Source organism: Nannospalax galili, unplaced genomic scaffold (assembly GCF_000622305.1).
Source record: "Nannospalax galili isolate Female #2095 unplaced genomic scaffold, S.galili_v1.0 scaffold654, whole genome shotgun sequence".
NCBI classification, from domain to species: domain Eukaryota; kingdom Metazoa; phylum Chordata; class Mammalia; order Rodentia; family Spalacidae; genus Nannospalax; species Nannospalax galili.
The window spans coordinates 572,892-581,169 of NW_008335971.1; positions in this window are offsets into that span (position 1 = coordinate 572,892).

The following is an 8,278-nucleotide window of genomic DNA, read 5'->3' on the forward strand; positions in this document are numbered from 1 at the left end:
TGATCATGTACAATGTGATAGGAATTAGCATTATTTCATGTTTCTTCTATGGCAAGCGAGGGAAGTCATTAGGGTTAAAAAAAGAGACATGACATGCTTTTCAGGACTGTATTAGCTGATTCAGATCAATGAGCATGTATTAATTTGAGGCAATATAAGAGAGAAACTTATAGAGACATCAGAAATGAAAAGAGTCCCTGATCCCAGAGTCTGATGAATGCCTCCTACTAGTGAGAAACAAGAATCACATCATTTTAATAACACTTGCTGTAAGACTGACAGCATAGAATCAATATTTGCCTCATATACAGATATTTTATGTTAAACTAACAATGAACCAGGCTTAATAATGCCTGAGCACTTATGACCTTGGGGAGTGACTCATTCCCACCCCTAGACAGCACAAGAGAATCTCAAACAATAATGTTTACATTAAGAATATCCTACTTTCCTATATCACTATGTGCTAGACATTTACCTTATCAATTGCAACCCTGTCAGGTACCCCTCAGTAAATATCCAGTGATCCCATTTACGTTTCTTAGAAATCCTTTAAAGATAGTAAGTTAAAACCCACAAATCCTGTATATGCTTAGCATATGAACAATGAGCTCTGACTCTCTCCTAGCGATGAGCACTACTGTGTACTAGGTTGTGTCTTACTTTTTCTGTCACTTTTTTTCTCTTAACCTTCATTTTTAAATTTAAATTGAAGTAACTTTTAAAACCTTAAACTTTGTTTCATAAACTTTCTACTCCTGAAATTCTTTTCAACATGGAAGTCACAAACCCTGAGATGGACTGGGTAAGTTTCCTAAACCTTTATTGGAACCACTCAGCTTGTTGGCAGTCGCGTGGTATAGCTATCTTTGTCCCCTCACCATTGACACATTAGCTCTTGTATTATGTTTTTCAAATATGTTTTTATTAAAGTTCTAAAACACATTATATTTCACTTAATATAATCTTAATATAATCTCTACAACATTTCAAATCCATCCTTTTTGCTCTAGAATGCCCAATAACTCATGAATTATTACTCAAAAAAACTTTGTCATTGTTATAACAAATATGCAGGTCAGTGAGACAAGTTGGTTTTGGAAAGTAGCTGACATGAAATTACACATCAGAATTAGCTTTATTAGGAGAAAGATTTTGGAATCCATGGTGGGGAGGGGATACTGATCAGGAATTGAAATGGGAGAGAAATAAGGAGAGACAGAACATCATACATGAGACATGATGGGGCCTTAAAGGGAGAGTCTTCCCTTCAAATCCCAGAAGCAAGTGTTATTTGGGGAGAGAGATTGATGTGAGAGTCAGGGAGATGGTTGTCATGGATAAGTAATGCTTTTCTCTGAGCTCTCACTGGAACTTCATCAAATGTTTCTGTCCTAGTATTTAGGCATATGTTTGTGAAAGTTACCTTTTTAAATTTAGTTTCCCAAGAACATGTGAACTCCAATAGATTAGGATCTTGAGGGTATACACCTCTCAACCTTAATCTCAGTACTCCTATCTGATACAATATTGGCCATCAATTTCTATATTTTTTTTATAAAATTTGAAGGCCATCTTGCACAGTAAGTGACAGGACCACTATTTGCCATCAAAATATGATGTCAGTAGCACACACAGCTCCACGTTAAAATCAGTGTAGGTATTTATGTAATCTCTTTGTCTAAAGTTAGCCACTGATCAATTGTGTCAGCATCAAGTGTGTCTTCTTCTGACCATACATTTCATGTGCTACCTCTCACTGTCCTTAATGTCACTTAACTAAATTTCATAAATATACTACATTAAAGAATGTTCTTGTTTCATAAAAATGGCTTCACAGACATAAAGCAAGTCACACTTACATTTTAGACGCTTGTTCTTTTTTTTTTCATTACTACAAAGATATGTCAAATCTATGGATAAGATGAAATTTGTCATCATAAAGTTATGAAAATATTAAATGATGCAAATTAAGATTTTCTTTATGAGCAAAGAAAAATACCAAGAACCTCTCATCTTGGTGGGAATGACAAGGTCTTCCCAAGGTCATTCTCAGTTTCTTCTCTGTTTTCCAGAGCCATGCCTCTCTGATGCAGTAATCCTTGCATTTAAAATTGGTACAGTGTCTATTTAAGCTTGGAAATTCCACTGCCTATCTAAAAAGTATAATATTAGCCAAGAGTCCAAAATTTTTTCTCCAGAAGTGCTTGGAAAACCTTCCATATTTAACAAAACCATTGGATCAGTCACTGTGTGTTCTAAGTAGGCAAGCATTGGTAGCCTTAGAGGTCATTGAAGAGCAAACTTCATGAGGAGCTTTGGAAACCACATCCTGTTCTCTGGTAACACATTAATTTGAGGAAAATGCCATTGTGTCAGATTTAAAATACCATGTGAAAGGGAGAAAGGTGGTGATACCCAGAGGTTGTTGAACAGTACTAAGAAAAAATCATGTCCTCTTTGTAAATCATAGTTATTTTATATATTTACCTTTTTGATTTTCTTTCATTTTTTTATATCTATTCTGTTGCATTATTTATTGATCCAAAAAAAAAAGGGAATTTGAATTTTACCTCTAGCCCTGGGTAGATGTAAGTAAGACATTATAAACTACCTGAAAGGTAATGGCATTACAAAAAGATTTATTTTTTGCCCTCCATTAAGAGTTAGTGTTAAAAAGATGAGAATAACTCTCTCCTTAATTTATAGACCCTAGAAGCACCTGTCTCAAAGAGGTAGCCTACAAATCTTTACTGCTCATCCTGAAGGCCTTTGAAAATTCTAGTCAAAGGCTTATCTTTTCCTTTTTTTCTATCTCTTTTGTACCCTTGCCAACATTCTGAGCCTGAAACTGTGGAGATTCTCCCTCTTTCTGCCCACCCACCCCATGAAGCTGCCTGAGGACTTCCACCCTGAGCCTGCCTGCCTATAGGACATCTAATTTGAAAGCATAATTTTCTCCTTCTTAACCATTTCCCTCTTCTGGCAACTGCTGAGATTCACCAGTTGCCTGAGCTGTCATTTGTTTTTATCTCTCTCTAAGTCCACTGAAATTTTCCATAAACTTCCTACTGAGTCAATTTTTAAACCTTGTATCTACAAGGCTAAGAATAGAGAAAGGAGAAGCCTTTTCTCTGTGTAGCAAACATGCTGGGAGAAAACATTCCCATTTAGTAATCACAAATGACCAAAACATAACTCAACTCACCCCATTGATAACAGTCTTTATGAATGTTAATTTCCACTTAAAAGTAATTGAACAGCAGACAGTCAACTACTCTGTCCTTACCTCATGCTTCTGTTCTGCTGTCTGTCTCTGCAACAGCTTTAGCTTTGTTTATGTAAATGGAAATTGTTAAGGGATTTTCGGTTTTAGATTCCTTATGTTCCTTATTTTCTTTCCCTCAATGCTTTGCCTATTAAATTAGGTATTTCAAATAATAACCTATTAGGAAAACTTCCTTGACCCTCAACCTACAGCAAAAGAAACTGATTGATTAATCAATAGATAGATATGCTTAAAAGAGTTTGAAGGACTACATAAAGAATAATCATTGAGAAAGTCATGTAAGAACATTTCTGAAGTAATATTTAACTGTATTGATAACAACAAAGAATACTTTTAGACAGAGAATGTGTAAAATTCCACGGATAAGAATGTTTGATTTTTTCCCAAGCTTTATCTACGTGGCACATGGTAATTAAAAGTACCAGACTGGTGGAAATAAGCTTCTTGGATATTTAACAGCCATGCTTTGAGTCTTATAGTAATTTGGTAAGAGGGACGTAAAGGACAGTTTTTGTTCCTTGCCCTCCTAGGTCAAATAAGTTCCAAGGAACTATGAGCATCTCTCAAAATGTCTTGTAACTGTGGTGAGTAACCTGTCCTCTTGCTCAAGAGGGCCATGGAGACACCACCAGATGGACTTGAACCAGTGTCAAACATACAAAGAGGAGGGTCAACACAGAGGAAACATTTTCTCTATGCTTCCAAGCAAAGCCTGCCATGCTCGAGCAGGACCTTTGACTTATCTTCACATAGAAGTAACTGGTGAAAGAAAGGAACCAGGGGCTCCTCCCTAGCCCATGTGACCCCCTGAGGAATAGATCCTCAAACGGCCTTAAGAATAAAAATAAATTCATTTATCTGGGCCAACTGTAGGGTCTTAAATACCCAAAAGGAAAGTATAACGAAAGGTTACAGGGGTCAATATAATTGTTTAAGACTCCATATGTATAGCTAAGGGCTACATAACAAGAAACAATGCCAGACAGGAGATACCTTTAAGTTGCTGGCCAGAGTGGCCCAAGAGACACCCAGACAGTAACCCAGCATAGAACTGGGAAAATGAACAGCAGACCCCATTCTTATCTAAACAAATATTGACAACTGATTGCTGCTAGATGAGGAACAGCTGATCTTCCTAAAAAAGGGCTCTCTAGATAAGCTGACTAGATTCAGTGGATGGACAAGCACTGGGGAACGGCTGGGGTGCTGACAACACAGTGGACAGTAACAGGGATGACAGAGTATATGGGCTCCAGTTGTAGGGGGGAGGCTATGGGAGGCTTCCATTTGTGAAGTGGGTATATAGATAAATAAGATTGTTTGGGATGTTCTGTATGATATACACACAAAAAATCAACAAATAAAAAAATGAGTTATATTTGAGGAGGAAGCATAAAAATTTACTTCATGTTAATATTTAGAGGTGATAAACATTACCACTGAAATCTTCCTGATGACTTTATATCTATACTCAGGTGCCAAGGATCCCAGTGTAACTGACTATGACTAGTAATAATCAAATACATAGAGATTAGAGACACATGTGCAAACATCTAAGTATTAGGAGCATTAAAAATGTGTCTTTCTGTAGGAAACAGCATATTTTAAAATGAAATGGAGATCCTTTGTAAATGTTAAAAACTCATTCAATTTTATGTCTTATAGGGTTTATACTGAGTTCAATATTGTAAACTGTATTAATTAAACTGTGAACCTAAAAATTTACAGCCACTTTTGAAAGAGATATATCTTCGTTCTGTAAATTGTTACTGAATATATTAAAGCTGAACAAAATATTTCTCCTAATCATGTGGTTATTAAATAAATAAAAAAATCCTGTAGAACACGATACAAATGAAAGATTATTATAAAAAAAAATCTATGTAAAAGAGCAAGCAGGTGTGATACTGTCTAGGAGCCTTGATCAGGTTTGTTTTCTCAGCCAGTTCAAGAATTAAGAGGTAGGGAGACTCTCAGATGCAGTGGCGCAACATTCAGCAAAGTGAAGAAGCATACCCACAAATCAGCACATGGAGACAAAGACTCCCCAAAAGTGAGCAGGGAAATTGGAAAACGAAATCTAACCAAGTCTCCTAGTTAGGCCTGGGTGTTGTATGTGTTTCTTGTGGTATAGAGCAGGCCCCAGTCTACCACTTTTAGGTTCGTCAAATTAAACCAAGAAGAGATGACTGATAGGGTCACACCTCCAAATTATAGTATGTCCAGTTCTTTTGTTACAGTTATATAAACTGGTCTGGGCCAGTCATCTGGAAGAGGACTTCTGCTACTGGGAGAAGAAAACTCCAGGCCTTTGTCTCAAATGAAGAAGCCAGAAGCTTGCCATCTTTGTTACTTATCAGTGATCTTTTCTCTATCTGTCTACCTGTCAGGGATATGACTAACTTGTAATCCTTCAGGTAGATGACTTCATTAGAACACACACACTAAATGAAAAAGCACTACAAAACTCTGATGTAGACAGTAAGGAGACATTAATCAAAATATATGGGCTAGCTTCTATGACCTCTTTACATGTGGTATATAACATGGCATAACCTAACTTATAAGTCCTAAAGCTGTAAAAAATTACAGTGTAAAATTTAAGACCTGCCATCAGAGTACACAACAATGAGATATTTGAGCTGATCATATCTTCTCATAATCTCTTGACTTGCATGATCACCTCCTCTCACAGATTTGTTGATGGACCTTGTTAAATCTTCAGTTCCTGTGTGCCACAGACTGCTAATTTTACTACAGAACAAACTTAAGCAGGCTCAGTATAGAAAGTATATCCACTGCTACATTTGTGGAATTCTAAGCAGAACAGCTTCATGAATCTTTCACAGAATATCTGTATAAGGAGATAGTGGTTCTGTGCAAAGTTTTTATGTCTGTCATTTCTTTGCTTTCATATTCTATCTAGTTTCCTAAATGTTATTCATTTTTGCTTCATTTTTTTCATAATACCAAAAGCCTGGCTTTGTAAGTGATATCATTGTATGTACATAGCAAAATTATTTCATGTTTCACTCACCTTTTATTTCACAGGTGACTAGAAAATTAGAAAAATTAAATCTTCAAAGTGATTTTTGAAATTTCTGGAGAGCAGCTGAGTGAGCACTAGAAAATTCACCTTTGAACCTTCAACTTCCTTTTCTCTATCCTCCTTTCACAACCACTTGACCTTCAGAACAGAAGTCCCAAGCTACATTATCAACTGCTTAACTTTGTCATATATAACAGAAAAAAATGATAGAATAAAGCAGCCTATATCTCTGATGATTTAATAAAGTCTCTATGCTCATCTGGAAACTCTACGTTTTAAAGTCTTGAAGTGAGAGAAAAATATATTTTCTCCCAGTCATCCAGAAAAAGTTGTTATTACAGTAGTTTATTTCCAAGGAAATATTACATTATCTTACATTCAGACATAAAATTAATGAAACTATTAATTAATAGAAAATATAATGAATGATGACTTAATAAGAATAAAGTATGGATAATTTCGGATGTAAAGGAAATTGTGAATTTCTAAAAATGGATATAAATATGTATTTTTTGTTCACCTCTGGGGACTTGATTACTACTATGTCAAGGCCATTTTAATTAGTAATTAAAGATATTTCTTGATGAAATATAAAGGAACCTTTAAAATGTATAAATAATAGTAATACTATAAGTAAGGAAATCATTTTGTTGGCTGTTAAATACTGTGTTGATTATCTTATATTTTAATCTGACCATAGCTGTCAGTGTTAGATAGATAATTAGATTTTCTACTTTCATCTCAATAAACAGTAGAAGATCAAAAAGATTAGAGAATCATTAAAGAAAGCAAAACAATTTACTACTGTAAAATAAATATAGCCATATAAGCTCAAGGCTATTATCCATATATATTTTTTTCTTTGTGTAATTGTTATTTCTACTTGTGAAGAAGTGTTTATATACCTTAACTTTTGGAAAATTATTTGCTATTCTATTTATTTACATAATATATTTAGAGACAGAATCTCCCTATAATTCCTGCTGGCTTGGAACTCAGTGTGTAAACAAGACTGGCCTTGATCTCACAGTGTGCCCCCTTGCTCTGCCACGTGAGTGCCAGGATTAGAGTCCTGGGCCACCACACCTTACTAGTTTTTATATTTTTATGAAGAACAAATACTTCATATAAATCATGGGAATATTGTGATTGACAAACTTTTTGCTTTATCATGATTGTTTTACCATCAAAGCATATTTTCTCAGAGTTTACAATTTTGTTACTTAATGATACTTCATACTTTGAACATGAGATTCTCATGTGCCAGGGTCTGGGGTGACAGCCAGTGGCAAAATTTCAGGAGATTTTGAGAATTTTATGAGGTAGGACCTACCTGGGGAAAGCAGAACACTGACTTCTAATACCTTTTTTTTTTTTTTGTCATTTTGAGATGGGGTCTTCCTGTAGCCGCAACTGGTCTGCAACTCACTATACAGACCATCAGGCTGGCCATGATCTCATAGAGATCTACCTGCCTTTGCCTCACAAGTAATGAAATACATGAACAATTGAACAAACAAAGAGAAGTTTCCATCCTGATGCTGGCTTCAAAACATCATCTCCATGTCTTGCTTTGGTAATGCTGGAAGCTGTTATGTAACTTACCTGAAGATAAAATTTATCAAGATCCTTACCCAGCTGAGAATCCTGCATGCTGCAACAAATGATCTGGCAATGTATGCCACTGGTGCAATACTAGCATGAATATTATAGGAGTAACTAACTACTTTCTAATTGGATTTAATGTATGCTTCATAGAATAAAGCCCATACCTGATATTGATGTCAAGTCTTGTAACCTCAGGCTAGAGAGGTCATGGGAGATTGCCCAAAACAACTATTCTTCTAATTATATATAATGTTAAACATTTATAATGAAATTTTTATACCAAAGGTAATGCATCTCTCAACTCTTAGCAGAGATGCAACCCTTTACAAAGA